This window comes from Oryctolagus cuniculus, chromosome 13 (assembly GCF_051225735.1).
Source record: "Oryctolagus cuniculus isolate XC-2025 breed Fujian yellow rabbit chromosome 13, ASM5122573v1, whole genome shotgun sequence".
Lineage (NCBI taxonomy): Eukaryota > Metazoa > Chordata > Mammalia > Lagomorpha > Leporidae > Oryctolagus > Oryctolagus cuniculus.
The window spans coordinates 8,599,193-8,618,039 of NC_142879.1; the positions used below are offsets into that span (position 1 = coordinate 8,599,193).

The 18,847-nt window shown below is 38.0% G+C and overlaps 1 long non-coding RNA gene across 1 annotated transcript; it reads right to left on the reverse strand.

The window, feature by feature from the left end:
• Positions 1–3,226: 3,226 nt before the first annotated feature.
• On the reverse strand, positions 3,227–18,617 carry LOC138845052 (uncharacterized). Its single transcript, XR_016219299.1, has 3 exons — positions 18,364–18,617; positions 4,551–4,636; positions 3,227–3,533 (listed from the first exon to the last, which is right to left on the reverse strand). It is a non-coding gene; the product is annotated as an uncharacterized LOC138845052 (long non-coding RNA).
• Positions 18,618–18,847: the final 230 nt, after the last annotated feature.

The window sequence follows — 18,847 nt, forward strand, 5'->3', positions numbered from 1 at the left end:
CCCGCTTCTTCCTTCTCTCTATCCCCCACCCCCTTAGAGGCCAGTAAAACAGCATTTCTTGTAGTATGTAAAGTATAAAAAAAAAAAAGAAAAAAACCACCCTGTCTGCTGTTACTGCAGCGAGAATATGGCTGGAGCAACAATTAACTTCTGTGACCTTCTGAATATCAGTTAGAAACACTGAATTTCTTGTCACTGTCACAGAAAAATGTCAGGTGTCATGATGAGGAAACTTAACTCACCATCATGGTGAACAAAAAAGGGAAGAACCATGTATAGTAATTTCTCTGAAAAAGGGTAAACATTGAGTCTGATAATGGTCTAAGATTAATCTGTTTGGGTATCAAGATACTATATTGGAGGGAAAAAAGTGGTGATGCTAAAAATTGTGTGACTAGAGAGACCAAGTAAAAATGACTTGACCACCAACTGAATTTTTAATCAGTATTGATGCTAACACAGACATTATGTGTAACTAGGACATCATGTTTGCATTACTGACTTCACCACGTTGTAACTGGCTATGGGAACCTTCAGAATCATGTCAACCTTTCTAGAGCTAAGAAGTGAGCAGGAGTAGAGGCCAGTGTTATGGTGCAGGTGGCTATGCCACCACTTGTGATGCGAGCATCCTACATCCGAGTGACAGTTTGAGTCCCAGCTGCTCCACTTCCTATGAGGCTCCTTGCTAATGCACCTCAACAAGCAACAGAAGATGGCCCCCAAGTACTCAGGCCCCTGCCACTCACATGGGAGACCTGCATGGAATTCCAGGCTTCTGGCTTCAGCCTTGATCAAGCCTGGCTGTTAAGACCATTTGAGGGAGTGAGCTAGTAGATGCAAAATCTTTCTCAGTCTCTCCCTATCACTCTGCCTTTCAAATAAAGAAATAACTCACTTTAAAAAAAGAATTAAGCAAAATTAAAGTCTGTAATTTAGCAAGACATTGTTACCTTGAGTAAGCAAACGTCTGGGTGTGACTTTGGATCTCCATAACCTAACGTTTCAATCATCTGATATGTTCCATACATAACAAGAAGTGTTCCTGAGAGCAAAGGAGTTCTCACCCATCTTGACTTCAATAACTCTTCTCTTTTAGAGCGCTGAGAACCACAAAGAGCTTTTGCATGTGTGGGTTGTAGCAGCACTTATTGATATGTACTATATTTGAAAAGAAGGTTAAGATATTTATGTATTAAAATATAATAACTACAATGTGATTATCAAACATTAATGAAAAGAATTATTTTCAATAGTAAAGTGAAGAGGGGGCAGCATTATGTTACCTAATTGCCAATATTTTTAATGCGTGGCTTAAAAGGCAACTTGGTTCTTACCTCTGACTGGGCATTAAGTCTGTTGTGCATTGTTTTATTTAAAAAATAAATAAAAAATAAAATAAAGATTTATTTATCTGAAAGTCAGAGTTACAGAGAGAGAGAGAGGTCTTCCATCTGCTGGTTTACTCTTCAACTGGGCACAAAGGCCAGAGCTGTACTGATCTGAAGCCAGGAGCCAGGAGCTTCTTTCAGGTCTCCCACAGGTACCCAAAGGACTTGCACCATCTTCCACTGCCTTCCCAGACCATAGCAGAGAGCAGGATAGGAAGTGGAACAGCCAAGACTCAAACCGGCACCCATATGGGATACCAGCACTGCAGGCAATGGCTTTACCCATTACACTACAGCGCCAGCCCCCATCTTCATTGTACTGCAAAAGTCTGACACATGAATGCCACTAGAAAAAAAAATAATTTTAATAGTCAAGTAATTAGCTATTTCTCTTTGTGATTCAGCACAACCAATAAGTAATAGCTTTTTAAAAACTGATTGCACTGTGTAATCTGTAAACACATCCATAAATTTCTCATTCTCTTTAAAACGCATTGATCTTGGGGTCAGCACTGTGATGTAGCGGGTAAAGCTGCCACCTGCAGTGCCAGCATCCCATATGGATGCCGGTTCGACTCCCTGCTGCTCCACTTCCCATCCAGCTCTCAGCTATGGCCCAAGTCCTTGGGCCTCTGCAGCCATGTGAAAGGACCAGAGGAAGCTCCTGACTCTGGACTTTGGTTCAACGCAGCTCTGGCCAATGTAACCACCTGGAGAGTGAACCACCAGATGGAAGACCTCTCTCTGTCACGCTCTCTGTTGCTCTCTCTCCCTCTCTCTCTACTTCTGCCTCTCTGTAACTCTGGCTTTCAAATAAATAAATCTCTTGAACTCATTGGTCTCACACTTCCAATGTTTCTTTCATCACAAATTATTTTGTCTACTGGCAAATTGGCAATTTGGAAAATATTGGTTTATTCAGTCAAATGGATCTTCTAAATGTTGACCCATTGCACTATGTAATATCAAACACTATATTTTAATCTCTCTAGTGATAGCTTCAGCATATAAAATGTGAAACTGTCTTGTATTTGTTACAGTGTACTGAAAAACAATTAGTGTTACTGGCTTTGGATGGAAACTGCCTCCACCATTATGGGCATCATTGTTCAAAGTCACCAATTTTTCATTGGATAAACCCGTAAAGACATCCAATTGAGGAAAGGACAGTACAGCCAAGTTCACTTCTCAAAGGAACATGCTATAGTGAAGAATGTGATTAGTAAAGGGAGAAGTCCCTTGTACACATAAGCAGGTTGCTCTATTCCTCAAAGGGACATGGGGACAATGCCTTTGTGTTCCAGGCATCATGACTGTCTCCAGCTCAGGCAAAGCCACTGATCATCGCCGCCTGTTATATAGTGCTCCCCACTGGAGAGTTCCCCTGTGGGTACATAAACAGTCTATGCTGCTCCCCGAAGGAATTACATTTGGGGGTTTAATGTACTCTGCAATAGGCTCATGGAGCACCCAATACTTGGGGGTTCAGGCCATTTTTCCAGGATCACCCATATTTTATCAATGTGAAATGGCAACAGTATGTGTGGTAGTGAGATAAGCACTGGGCTCACTTTGGTAAACATACTGCCGATTTGATAGGAGTTTGTGGGAGCCTGTCAAGAGGCAAAATACTTGTGAACTCAACAAGGGACACTAGAGGGCGTGATCTTCCAAGAAACGAGCAGCAACTGGAGGCAAGCAGAAGGCTCCAGCACTTAAAATGAGCAGAGGATCCCGACAGCGCCACTGATGGAGACCCACACCCCACAGCAACACTGAGAGGTTACGTCCTTACCTCGAAAGGAACGCTGGAGAGACACCATGGAACAAGCTTGTAGTGATTAAGATTTATTTTATTCGTTTGAAAGAGTTACAGAGAGAGGTCTTCCATCCGCTGGTTCACTACCCAGATGGCCGCAATGGCCGGAGCTGCACTGATCCGAAGCCAGGAGCTTCTTCCAGGTCTCCCATGTGGGTACAAGGCCCAAGGACATGGGCCATCTTCTACTGCTACCCCAGGCCATAGCAGAGAGCTGGATCGGAAGAGGAGCAGCCAGGACTAGAACCAGCACCCATATGGGATGCCAGCATTTCAGGCAGTGACTTCACACACCACGCCACAGCCCCGGCCCCTGTAGTGATCTTAAATAAGAGCAGAGAATGACAAGAAAGTGTGATCTTTATCATCCTATAATTGCTTCAGTACCATTTTTTTTTCCTGTTTTTAATGTATGTTTCCAGTAGTGCAGCTAATTGGAACCGGACATAAAAAGAAACAAAAAATGTTATTTTAACTGGTGGAGAGAAGCTAGATGAGCAGAGCTACCTGATGGTATGTGGAAGCGATTTCTTTTATAATGCCTAGCATAGGATTCTTTCTACGGAAAAGATGAAAACCAGAATTTGCTGAATACAGACCTCGTCACCCCACCTGTTGCTGACGCTATGTAGTATCTGGGGAAAGGTGGTATCTGTTGAACGTACAGAGAGGGTAACAAATTTAAACCAATGTCTGATCAAGTGTTAACACTAGTAATGACGGAAAGATGAAAGTGAAAGAGGAATTGTGGGTTTATTGCAAAAATTAAAGGAAATCCAGGCTTGTGTAAAGGATTCCTCATGAGAAAATGAGGGTTTAAGACCCCAACAGTTAGAATGCATATGCAAACCTACTTCGCTAAGAAGCTGGACTTTAGTAGTTAGGTTATGTCCTTGATCTGGTTACATTTTTTTCCTATTTGTATTGCTAATGGAAATTAGTTGGGTGAGTAACATTCTCAACAAACAGGGCAAGAACTTCCCGCTACTGAATAGTGGTCAACAGGGTAATAAGCAGAAAATGTCAGCAGGAAAAGAATGTGATTAATGCTGAGATAGAAATTTAGAAAACAGAAGACATAGCTCAAGAACATGGGTTTAAGGAAACGGAAGTGAAAATCTCATGTTTCTCAGAAGTATGCTCCAGCTTTTTTTTTTTTTTTTAACAGATTTTTTGATTTAAAAGCAGGGCAGGTGGTGAGGGTGGTGGCAGGGGGTGGGAGGAGAGAAAGGGGAGGTAAGAGATCTTCCTTCAGCTGATTCACTCCCCAAATGACCACAAAGACTTGGGCAGGGCTAGGCTGAACCCAGGAGCCCCAGAACTGTAGCTTGTTCTCCTACCTGGATGGCAGGGCTCTGAGTATTCGCGTGATGTTCTGCTGCCTTCCCAGGCACTTTAGCAGAGAACTGACTCAGAAGCAAAGCAGCTGGGAAATAAACCAGCACTCACATGGTATGCCTGCTTGGCAAGCTGCAGCTTAACTCACTGTGCCACAACTCCAGCCCCTGCACCGTATTTTTAAGTTGTAGGAGTTCTGTTTAATAATAGTTTACCCTTAGATAATCAACAAGTTCATAGTTTCCTGATATAATCTCACCTGTATCAAATACCATATTTAACTATTTAAACTCCATAGCATATTATTTTACAAAAGCCATAAAGCAAAACTAACACACTTAGCTGGCAAATTTTTCAATTTATTTTTAAGATTGAGGTTTATTACACGGACATCATTTAAAATGACTCCAATATTCTTAGCCTTTAGAATACTCTTCTCTCCTCTCCCCTTTAATACGATAATTTGTGATAAAAATACTCTCTTGCCAACAAAGCTAGCTCTCTATCACTATCAAAAATATCAGATTTTTATTCTGAAAGGCAAAAAATGTAAAAACCTCAAAGTAACTTTGACAATATGAGTCCTCAAACATCCGCTATATTGGAGATTAACCAGTTATAAACTAGGAATCTGCTTATAGTAATTTAATAAAAGAATATTAGCATTTCCAGAACATTAATGATTGATTTTTTAATACTGAAAGCATATAATGGAACTGAATCTGATTTTTATACAAAGACAAATAAAGTTAACTTCATTTTCCTGGATATGTATGTGTCCTTTCCAAATGCACATTTTGATCATTTTTATTTATAAAGATAATCAAATTCATAGTTCTGATGAAGTCACTGAAACACTTATCTGTCATATTTACAAACTTCAAATATGTTCTATTAAAAATTGTTGACAAAGCCATTTTGTATTTTGGAAGATCAAAGACAAATGTGCAAAATAGTTTGGAGAGATTACTGTAACCTCTTGAATTCAAACACAGAGTTCAAGTATAAACTGTAAGGTTTAGGACAATTTCTCAGCATCACTTTCTTCCTAGTTAATAACGGATATGTCCTGGGTCCCATCTTTTGGTGTTGTTTTTGTTGTTAAAAGTTTATATACAATTTATATCAACAGCAGAAGTATTATGAGTACTCAATCTTATATCCATTTGTTTAGTAACTTTAAATAAAATTTACAAGGACATTGAGATTTAGAAATGTGTGATTCTATTTATATTTAACTTCATTAACTTTCCATTTTTAAATTACAAAGATAATTGCCCAAATTATAAGTCACAGAAATTTTGTTCCAATAGAGTGAGGTAAGGTGAAAAGGGCACTAAGTAAAGTTTCTAAATGGCCAAGTTAACAAGCTCCGTTTTCATATATTTGAAGAGCATTTGATCCTTAGAAATACATTTGTGTAAGTGTTTTCATGGAAGCAATGGAGTGAAGAAAACCCCAGATCTGAGAGCTTTAACCGGGAAGGTAACTTGAGATGTCTTTTAGACTACCAAATAAAATCTTCTGAGAGTCAGGAATCTGCCTGTCCTCAGGAAAAATGAGGCAGTGCCTTCGAGTTCACCGGGTGATACAAATGGGGCCCACAAGCAAGCGGAATACGATTCCCAACTGGAACTTCTGCTACAACTCAACCTAGCGGCTGCTGGCTTCAGAGGACGAATCATCCTGAATCATCCAAGTTAATATTTCATGTCCAGGATACAGTCAAAAACCACTTACCATAACAATAATCTGGACAACGACTATTTTTTTTTAAACCACACTCAGAAAATGCCAATACTGACATGACTCAGATGGAATTGTATTCTTAGTATTTTAAGGCAGACAGAAGATGTGAAAAAGAACCAAGTGAACTTTTAGAACTAAAACAGATAACTGAAATAAAAAAATCTCTGGACAGGCTCAAAGTAGATTCGAGATGAGAGGGAATTAGAGAACTCAATGACTCAATAGAAATTACTTACTCTCAGTGAAAGAAGAGAAACTGAATGATGCAACAATAAACTCTGTCATCTACAGGACAACAACAGAAGTCCAACTAGTGTTACCATATGTGTCACAAAAGGAAAAAAAGTCAGAGCTGAATAACTGAGTGAATATGGCTAACATGTTTGAGATGTATCACACAATTATGTAAGATCTCACAGAAGGGGCAAGCTGGGGAAAGGGTCCACAGGACTCTAAGTTTTGAAAACTCCTGCAAATGCACCACTATCATTAAAAAATACATTTCAAAGGCTACGATAATTGAAGTACTACAGTACACATACAGTAATTGGCATTCAATGTGAAATTTCACAATAATCAATTTAGTTATTGCGTATTAAACATTTTAAAGGATTTTAAAAATATAATACAGAAAGAAGCAAAATTACAATACTGTGCATCTCAGGTGGGAACCTGTGATATACCAACATGTTTTATGTTTCAAAATTAATATTGTGCTGCTTTCCCAAAGAAAAAGTTAATTTAACTGTCCAAAACATTTTCCCCCCAATGGAACAGGTTCTTCTAGGAGCACCTCATAGCATCTATTGGAAATAATTTCACAAACACAGTTTCATAAATGTACCTTAATGTATGACCATTCCTTTAAGATGAACACAGTTAACACTAGAAGGGAAAAAATATTACAAACATAGAAACAATACAAATAATGAATCAAATTGTTTAAGACACTTATTAATTAATGAAAGACTGGATTAAAATAAATGACTATTCTGAAAAATTTACATTCATGAAAATTACTGGAAAAAGAGTAAAATTTTAAGAGAATACTAAATTTAAATAAGTTTATAATAATTTCTGTGAATAATTTAAATGTACAGAAAATATTGTCTTAAAAATGCAAAAAAAAATACAATTAGATGTATTTCCGCAGTAGCAAGAGCTGTGGCCCAGTCCAAAGAAAAGTCTCAATAATGTAAACAATAATATGTAATTTGGTTGGAACAGGAAATACTGAAGGAAATTAGTTTCAATCTAGGTAGGAAAGCAGATGGCAGAATTTTATCTCCTGAATTGAGTAATAAAAATAGCAAGAGCTTGCCAAACAGAGGCTGTAGCAAGTGAGAAACCAGCCTCATCAACAAGGTATGGATTTCCAGACACATTTAAGGAGCTCAAGTGTTGCAGGAAGAAATATCCAGTTCTTGGCAGTCCTCAAGGGACGTATCATGGCAACTGTATTGAGACAATGATCTTACCTCTCTTGGGATGAGGATACCTCTTCTTAGCTGGTAAATGTATGGCCTTAGGAAAATTACGAAATAAAGCTCACAATGAGGAAAATCTAACTCAAGCAAATTTTAACAGTGCTTGATTGAATTCAGGAAAATCTTTGTGTTGTTGCTTTCTAAATGATTACAAGGCACAATACAGCACCAAATACTAGAGCCTTGCAAAGGCAAGGTTAAACAGAGTATGCCTAAATGTTCTTATATCAATCCCTTTTTAAAAATATTAATATTCAAGGGATAAAAGGATAAGCTGAATATGCAATGATATAAAGTTATTAGTATTTTATTATCATTAATGTGAACTCTTGGAGTGGGCATATACTCCTATGAAGTTCTTGAAATACTGCTGTATATTATAATATTGATTTAAGAAGTTGGCAAAAGAAAAATCAGACAATAAAAAGTAAAAAATAGAAGCACAATGTGATCAAAATAAGAAGACTGGCATTACCAAAACAGTAATAACATATAGACATCCACATTTAAATTAGAATGGAATTAAACTGGCAGTTCATATCCTGAGTGACAGTAGCCACGACTGGTGCTAAACAGCCACAGACCCAGGACCTCCACGGCTGACATCACTACCACCAATGCACACCAAAGCTAGTTCTAAGTAAAAGCTCCAGAAAGAAAAATGTACCCAGAAATGTCTGAAACAAGGCATACTGGAGAGAGAAGATAATAGTTAAACCTGTTATTTACATTAAATACTGGTTATAAAGTGAATGGTAATAATTCATGGGGTAAAAAATAAGTTTGAATTATAATATTGGGCAAAGTGGTCATATAATTTGTGATGCATGGCCAGTGTTAACCAGTTGTAAACTTCTAACAATGTACAGCAAGAGAGTAAAAATAAATCTAAACTTAAAGGCTAAAATTTTTGTCCAGGGCAGTAGAAAAAATAAAATAGTCAATTGAAAGGCAGAGGTGAGTATTTATGGGATGGTCTAGATAGCACTTGGGATGCCCATCCCATACAAGTCTGCCTGTTTCAGTCCAAGCTACACATTCCAGCTTCTGACATTCACCAGGTAAGGCAGAGGTAGTATTTCAAAAGCAGCGAGTTCCTGACACTTGCATAGCAGACTCAACTGAATTCCTGACACTTGGCTTTGGCCTGGTCCAGACCATCTTTTGCAGGCATTTGGAGAGCAAACCAGCAGATGGAAGATCTCTCTCTCTCCCTCTCCCTCTCCCTCTCTCCTCTACACCTTTCACATAAATAAGTTATTTAAGGAGCTGGCATTTTGGCATAGTGGGTAAAAGCTACTGCCTGTAACAGCAGCAGGTGCCGGTTCAAGACTTATCTGCTCCATGTCTGATCCAGCTTCCTGCTAAGGAGCCTGGTAAAGCAGTAGAAAATGGTTCAAGTGCTTGGGCCCCTGCACCAATGTGGGAGACCTGGAAGAAGCTCAGAGCTTCTGGCTTAAGCCTGGGCCAGCCCCAGCTGTCATGGCCGTTTCAGGGTGAACCAGCTGATGGAAGGTCCCTCTCTCTCTGTAACTCTGCCTTCCAAATAAATAAGGAGTAAAATGATACATAAAAATCATAGACTGAGAAATATAAAGTATCATACTATATGAATAAAACTTATTTAAAGACAAAAATGAGTATTAAACTAGAAAAGTAAAGAATGGACTAGGAAAGAATGAGGAAATGAATTCACTTGACTGTTAAAAATAAAGACATTTAGCTGCAAATAGATCTTATACAAAATCAACTATACTGACAATTTAAAAGGTCGCTAAATATTAGGAATTTTTTAAACCAGAAAAACATAAGGATTCTAAGTGTGACTTCATAATAATCTTTATAATATAAAGCAAATATAAAAACTATTAGAAATTAAAGAATCAAATATCACAGGGGATAAATATGGCTCTTATTAAGTAGAAGCATGTTGGCAAATTATTAAAAGAATTTATGAAGTGTAATAAATGTGGTCTGAGTTTTAGAAAAAACATTCTATAATTAAATATCACACAGTGTCGTGTCAATGTTTAAATCATTTTCCATAAACAGAAAACCCATATTATTTTTTATGATTTTTTCTATTTGACAGGTAGAGTTATAGACAGTGAGAGAGAGAGACAGAGAGAAAGGTCTTCCTTCCGTTGGTTCACCCCCCAAATGGCCGCTACGGCCGGTGCTGTGCCGATCCAAAGGTAGGAGCTAGGTGCTTCTTCCTGGTCTCCCACGCGGTGCAGGGGCCCAAGCACTTGGGCCATCCTCCACTGCCTTCCCGGGCCACAGCAGAGAGCTGGACTGTAAGAGGAGCAACCAGAACTAGAACTGGCGCCCATATGGGATGCCGGCACTGCAGGCGGAGGATTAACCAAGTGAGCCACGGTGCCAGCCCCAAAATCTAGATGATTTTAATCATGTATAATATTTGATGAACTTCAATGTATCAACAATCTAGACTAACTTACTGTATGATGCCGACATTTCCTTGACTCTAAAACCAGACAAGAATGTAGTAAGAAATCAAAATCAAAGGCTGACCTCACATATAAAATTAGGTTGAAGCTACAGACTAGGGTGGTAGGAGAGATCTTCTGTCCACTGCTTCACTCCCCAAATGGTTGCAAAGACCAGGTCTCGGCCAGGCTGAAGCCAAGGCTGAAGCCAAGAGCCAGAAATTTCATCCAGGTCTCCTAAGTGGGTGGCATTTGGGCCATTTTCCACTGCTTTTCCAGATGCATTAACAGGGAGCTTGATCAGAAGTGGAGCAGCTGGGTCTTGAACCAGTGCTCATATTGGATACTGGCACTGTAGACAGCAGCTTAACCAAAGTGCCACAATGCTGGCTCCAAAGTTCAAAATAAAAATTTTGTTTACGCAAATTGAGGCTGGTGTTGTGGCATAGCCAGTTAAGCGCTGCCTGCAATGCCTGAATCCCAAATGAATGCTGGTTCTTGTGGTTGCTCTGCTTCGGAGTTAGCTCCCTGCTCATGTACCTAGAAAAAGCACCAGAAGATAGTCTAAGTGTTTGGGCCCCTGCACCCATGTGGGAGACCTGAATGAAGCTCCTGGATTCAGTCTAGCCAAGCCCCAGGGCTCTGCGGCCATTTGGGGAGTGAACCAACAAATGGAGGCTGTCTCTCTCTCTCTCTCTCTCTCTCTCTCTCTCTCTCTCTCTCTCTTTCTCTCTCTCCCCTTCTAACTCTGTTTGTCAAATAAATAAGCTTAAAAAAAAAAGATATAAATGAACACTTTGGTAGGTATTTTCCCCATGGGAAGTAGTCTATTTCCCCTATGTAAAAATCCTATTTCAAAGCAGGGTTTAACTATACATTATTTTTTTGAAAGGCAGAGTTACAGAGAGAGATATTGATAATTCTTCCATGGATCTCTCCACCAGTTCAGGGTTCCTGTTATATATTCGTAGGTAACAGACTCAGATTCTGCAGATCAGAATGCAGACATTTTAGGGGAAGATATTTTTTCCAGCCTACCATATATATTCCATAAGTTATATACATTAGAGAAAACATAGTATTACAAAGTACAATTGTGAAAATTAAAATTAAAAAGCACAAGTTCTCATACCCTAAGAATATAAGCATAAAATTGCACAAACTTGACTTGATCAGCATAGCCCTGTTAATGAACAACTTAATACATTATCCCTCTTAGTAGTTTTTTTGTCTGTTCTACTTAATATGACTGGTTTAAATCTGTAACTAATACACAGTTATTCTTAAGTGTTGAAAATTAACTGAAATGTGATCCCTGTTAAACATAAGAGTGGGAATAAGAGAGGGAAGAGATGTACAATTTGGGACATGCTCAAGCTGACTTGCCCCAAATGGTAGAGTTAGAAACATACCAGGGGATTCCAATTCAATCCCATCAAGGTGGCATGTACCAATGCCATCTCACTATTCCAAGTGATCAATTTCAGTTCACAATTGATCATAATGAAAGGACTAAGAGTCAAAGGGAGCACATAAACAAGTCTAGTACCTGCTCATACTAACCGATAGAATAAATAAAGGGGAGAGTGATCCAACATGGGAAGTGAGATACTCAGCAGACTCATAGAATGGCAGATGTCCTAAATAGCACTCTGGCCTCAGAATCAGCCCTAAAGGCATTCGGAGCTGGCTGAAAAGCCCATGAGAGTATTTCAGGCATGGAAAGCCAAGACACTCTGGCAAAAGATCTCTGTGAGTGAGATCCCAGTGGAAAGAACAGGTCTTCAAAGAAGGAGGTACCTTTCTCTGAAGGGAGGAGAGAACCTCCACTTTGACTATGACCTTGTCTAAACAAGATAAGAATCGGAGAACTCAGAGGGCTTCCATAGCCTTGGGAACTCATGACTGGAGCACAGGGAGATTACTGATGCCATAGACAGGAGTGTCAATTGGTAAAGTCAACAACAGGAGTCACTGTGCACTTACTCCTCATGTAGGATCTCTGTCCTTAATGTGCTGTACATTGAGATTTAATGCTATAACGAGTACTCAAACAATATATTTCACTTTGTGTTTCTATGGGGGTGCAAACTGTTGAAATCTTTACTTAATGCGTACTAAACTGATCTTCTGTAAAAAAAAAAAAAAAAGAAGAAGAAAAAGAAATTATCAATTCCCAACTTGACTCTCACTGGGATTAAACATGACAATAGGTCTGATCTGATTTCATCATCATTTAAAAAAAATCATCTATTATTTTTCACTTTATGTTTCTGTGTGGGAGCAAACTGTTGAAATCCTTACTTAATGTATACTAAACTGATCTTCTGTATAATAAGATAATCAAAAATGAATCTTGATGTGAATGGAAGGGGAGAGGGAGTGGGAAAGGGGAGGGTTGTGGGTGGGAGGGACGGTATGGGGGGGGAAGCCATTGTAATCCATAAGTCGTACTTTGGAAATTTATATTCATTAAATAAAAGTTAAAAAAAATTTTCCAGTATTTTCTTAATGACCTAAATTACCCATTTTCTTTGATCCAGCAATTCCCCTTCTAAGACAGAATGACTATTTCAGGAACACACATACGATTGAGTGAACATTTAACAGATGTTACCTCTGTATTTTGTTTTTGTATTTTCTTTTTAATCATTAATTTTAACAAAAATAGATTTTTTCATGGAAGTAGCAAATGAGAGAATGTTTCTCACTGGACTCTGGCCAAACACTTTGCTGCGAGTGTCCCAAGTCATCAAGATGACTGGGAGGACAGGGAGGTGAAGATGTCGCCACAATTTAAGCACTGGGAAAAGTACAGCACCAAATTAGAACAGGATGCAGACAAAAGGCAGCCCTATTTCACGTTGGTGTTAGAAGCTGAGCTGCAAATTCTGTCTTCCAGGAACATCGATCTTGATACAGTGAGATGTTAACAGTGGCAGGCAACAAATTCCAAGAGGCCACAAAATGCCAACCGCAGCAGATGTGGAGGTGCAAGGGCTGTGGAAACTTTGTTGGTATGTGATCACCATTTGTAAAGATTTTGGTTAATTTGGAGATCTTCTATCATCAGTACCAGCTTAGCCAATAGATTTTGGTTTTAAATATTAGGGTTCCTAAGTATTTTGGGTTAAGTGTTTGGGGAAGAGGAGAAGTTTTTTCTTAGTGTGCTTTCCCTCCTTTATATTGAGTTATCTCTTCCTCAAAAAAAGAGGGTTGACCAAGGTAGAGGAATGATTGAAAAATACATATTTAGGATTTATCTATAGGGTTCAATAAGTGAGCAAAAACAATTTTCAGGTTTTGGTCAGTTCAGTTTATTTACAGATACGCACAAGAAGTTTTTGGCTACAGCAGTCTTCGAACTGAAGACCCAGAGTGTGATAAAATGCATGCAGATGGATGAAGAATTCGGTTGATTCATTTAAATTACTAACTATACAGGAGAACTCATTAAAAAAATTACCCTTACTTCAACTTTCCATTACTAAATTTGCTCCTCCTGTGACATATTGCCTGAAAGTGTTAGCTGAGAAATAGTATTCCAGATGAAGTGTAATTTTTTAATCATCTGTTGAGTGGTTGAAATACTTAAAAGCATTGTTAGTGATGGAACGCCCACCTTTCGCCAGCTGAGTATCTGCACATTGCCTGCAGATGTGAGGGTGGAGGGAACAGATTTTAGACCTGAAGATTACATCTTAGTCTATTTTGAAAATCAAAGTTTATAATATTTAGGAGCAAACTCACAGAATGATGTCAAACGCAATTTGCATCATTGCATTGATGAAAAAGAAAGCCACAGCATTCATTTAGAAAACACAGTAACTATTGGCTAGATGAGTTCATTGTATTGCCCATAGATTTGATATTAAACATAAACTGCATCTCAAAATGGAATTTTATTGTAAATGCTTTGTGACTCAAACTATTTGCAAATGTCTAGAGTTAACCCAATATCCAACGAATGCTACCTGCAGACAAATTCTGCAACCACATAGATTTATAGTAACATATTTAGTAGGAATGCTACATTTATGTGTTTCTGTTCTAAATTAGAAGATATGAACAAAAATGTTAGCTAGGATAGTTTTTCCATGTTTTGCATTCCACTTCTCCGACTCTTATCAAATAATCAAGTTGCCAAATTGTTGTAAACAGCCCATTAAAAAAAGGCTTTATTAATACAACACAAACTATAAAAGAAATGTAAATATCCATGTCATAATGAAAATGTGGTAGTTTAACACTGGCTGAAAGAATGCTTGAAGGAGATGACAACAGATTGGATATAAAGTGAATGACTTCTAAATGACAGTTATGACAGTATCAATCTACTGTCAGGTTAATCCTTGCAGGAAGTTTGAGAACCCAACTAGCTGTCTTAACTGCAAGGATCTATCTTTTCATTTTGCAGAAAATGTATCAGGTATATGATAAGAAGCATTCCTGATCCCTTTTGTAGAATTTATCATGCAGTTTAAGGAGAAAGAAAGCTTGGCAATGAGGTCAAACTTCATCTACCAAACCTCAAAGTTTACAGAAAGCCTTCTGGCCATATTGAATATATTAATGCTTAGGGACATTGATGAAATAAAATATCTCCTGATAATAATATAATTACAAACAACTACTTAATATAATAATAAATGAATATTTTTATTTAGAAACAGACCATTTGTTTTTCTTTCTCATCTCATATTAAGTCATATTTTGTGTAATTCCTATATGTAGTGCTGGCTTCTAGCAAAGAACTAATTTTGGCATCACTTAACACAGGTTTTCAGAACTCAACCTCTATTTTCATCTGTATTTATTTTTTTAAAGTGGCACTGTATTTCCTCGTGATGTTAGGCCAACCCAATTACTATCAATTTGAGTAATATTGAGATAGTTCTCTCCCCAGTCATTATGGAGGGATATACTAAGAACACAAATATCAATAATGTGCTGCATTTCAAGGTGACATTTTCCACTGTAAAATAGTTATTCCCAGTAAGATCTGCAACAATCTTGTTAACTATTTGTTTAATGTTTCTATGCACCAAATCATACAATCACCTGTTTAAAACTGTGGCTTAGCCAGTGATTTTGTATTATTTTCCAGTTTCCATGGTGTCAGTACTCCTCAAGTGGCCAATTTTAAGCTACCAAGGTGAAGCCCAGTGTCTTGCAAACTTTCTGAAATTTTAACAAGAAGCCCACCACAGTCAGTGTGCACCAGCTGCAGCACCCCAGCCAAAGATCACAACCAATTTTTCTACTTGCAGATTCTGCTTTCTCCTCATGCGATCCCCAAGTGCTTGTCATCTTTGATCCACTTTATCCTGGTCACCACCTTTATTGGCTACTGCCCACCCATAGCTACTAACATCTCATTCATTCTCAACTTAGCCTTTTTTAAAACAGTTTTCCTAGTAGTGATAAGCAATACTCAGTGTCATACTAATTCCTCTACTCAAGGTTTTTTTTTCCCCCTGATAATGTTGCTTACCTTTTTCAGAAGGCCATTAACATTTGGAAGGTTACATTTCAGAGTTCATTCTATTAACATTTTTTTCCATTAACATTCCCCAAAACATGGAAAGGACAAATTTGGAAAATCAGCATTCTTTAGTCTCCTGATAGAATTTCATAACTTCCTGGTTTTCCGAGTATCTAATATCTCATTCATGATTTCCAAACCAAGAGCACACAAGCAAGCAGAATGTCTGCTTTCTTCTCCTCATCATCCTAACTACAATACTGAAAAAGATACTAAACTTTATAGCCCTCAAGTCATTTGTTCATAAAATACCATTAACAAAATATAGTCATCTTTGAAAATGAAGATAAATGGCCAATGAAGAGTGTTTATTAAATCGTTAGAAGCAAAAATTTTGGAAATGGAATGCAAGTAACCTTTGATGAAAAATAAACATTTATGTAAATTATATTTCACCATTGTACCAATGACTGAATTATTAGTTATTTCAGAAAATATTTTTATTATAATTTGAAAAACCTGGTTAATAGTCTGTTGTCAAAAACAATTTATGGTCTCTTTTTGGAAAAAGTCAATCTACTATAAGATTACCTGAAAAATAAACAAAATAGTATTATTTTAATGTTTGCTAAGTGAATATTATTTGAGCATCTGCTATTTAATGGCAATACAGTCGTGAGCTTCTGAGTCTGTGTAGTAAGATCATATTCTAGTCTACATTTTCCCATGTATTGATAACTGAATCCACAAGAATTACCTGTGTTCCAGAGGATTTATATCATTGACAGTTCTAACTGAAAATGCAGTTTTCTATATTTAAAAATCAGTAGAGAAATTATTTATGTATTTTATCTTTTAACTAGAAAAATATGTTATACCCTGAAGCCATGACAGGAGAGAACAGGCGTGCATGCTCATGTCCCTGTCTGTTTATCCTTTGGATCATGGGTCTACAAATGTCTTTCCACCAGCCAATTCTACCTCTCAATTGTCAATATCCACTTTTGTTGCAGCTCAGCACGTTTTTGCTTGGGTTATCTATAGTAGGGCTCCTACTGCACATGAATGTTTAGTAATTGCAACAGAATATGTGGCCCTCAAAGTCCAGTATAGTAACTGTCACTTTTCACAAAGGAAGTTTGCCTATCTTTGCTACAAATATTGTTAAACAGTATAATGCTTTTAGAAATTTCAAACCTTCAAATTACATATAATCACTAAATTCTTACAGTAGAAACAAAGAAAGGTTTCACATCAATATCCCAAGTTTCTATCTCAGGAAACTTGGGGAAAAAGCAAAATGTACTTAAAGCAAACAGAAGGGAGGAATTAATCAAAAAAATTGAAAATAGGAAGACAACAGACTAAAACCAATGAAAATAAAACCTAATTATTAAAAAAAATCAATACAATTTATAAGCCTCTAGCAAGACTCAGAAAAAGAGAAATGAAAAAGACATGTATCACCTATATCAGGAACTAAATAGGGGGTAGCACTGCAAATCCTGTAGATATTAGGAAGTTGAAAAGGGAAAACTATGAATAACTTTATGCTCATATTCAAAACTTGGAAGAAATAAAGCAACTTCAAAAACTAGTAACTATCAAAACTCAAGCAACTGAAATAGACAATCTGAAGAGCTGTGAAATCATTTATGAAATTGAATTTATAACTTTTAAAACTTCCAAAAGAGAAGCCTCCAGGTTAAGCTGGTTTCGCTGAAGAATGCTACCATTTAGAGAAGTATTAGCATGCGTGTTGACACAATCCTTAAAAAAGGAGAAGAGTAACTACCAGCTCCTTTTATAAGGCCAGGATTTCAAACACAGTAGCAAAAATAAGCAGAAGAGCACCCACGTATTTCTCTCTCATGAACTCAGGCACACCAATCCACAAGGTATCAGCATTTGAAATCCAGCAACAAATAAAATGAATGAAATACCATTGCCAAAAGAGATTTTTTTTCTAGGCATGCAAAGCCCATTTAACATTTGAAAATCAGCCTGAGCAATCCACAATAACAACTAAAGAAAAACAGCTGATGAAATCAGACATTTACTCATGGGGAGGGGGAGACCACTCAGAAAGTCAGGAACAGAAAGTACTCACTCATACTGAACAATGGAAGAATGAGCGTTCCCTCTAAAGTTGGAAAGAGGAACGGGACACGTGCCCTTGCAACTATTATGCACCATAGCACTACAAGTTCCAGTTATCACAATACTCAAGAAAAAGACATAAATGGCATGCAGACTGCAAGGGATGAAATAAACTGTCTCTCTTCAGATGGCCATCATTATCTATGTGGAAAATTGCAGGCAACCACCCACAAAAGTTTAAAAAAAAAAAAAAAAACCGTAGAAACAGTAAAGTTAGTCACATCACACCATACAAGATGGATACACAGAAATCAATTGCAATTACATTTCCAAATATCAACAACGAACAATGAGAAAAACAGTCCCTGTAACTTGGGGGCAAACTCTGACAGACTTACAAATAAAACAGCATTATTTCTCACACCTCGCTTTAGAATAATCTGGGGGAAACACAATAAGATAGCAATACATGTGCAGCAAGATTGGCCCTGGGCTGACAGCGGTTAAAGCTGAGTGACGAGGAGGTCTCTGTCCCAGCACTAACCTGCGGAGCACAAGGGTCTGCGAAGGGGGTCTCCGCACCCCCAGCACCCGCAGCACCCGCAGCACCCGCAGCACCCGCAGCACCCGCAGCACCCGCAGCACCCGCAGCACTCAGCAACTTCCTGGAAAAGTGCACTCTCAAGCTCAGCCCACCCCTTTTCAAGCCGAGACTGGACGTGGCCCCCAGCAGTGTTTGATTTAACAGGCTCCTCAGGTGATGCTGATCAACCTCCCTGTTTCAAACCTCTGCTGTCCTAACTGGCTTGGTGTTTGCATACACATTGCATGGATATATATTTTAATAATACAGAAACAATGGAAATGCCTAGGACAGGTGTTTCACTGTCAAATTCAAATAAATAGAAGCTAAAGACCTTGTCATATAATGCTAATCTTACACACACACTTCCAGCAGACTAAGAGGCTGTGTTCCTCAACTCAGAACTAGAAAACAGTCATGAAAAGAGGGGTGTGTCAAAGGTCAT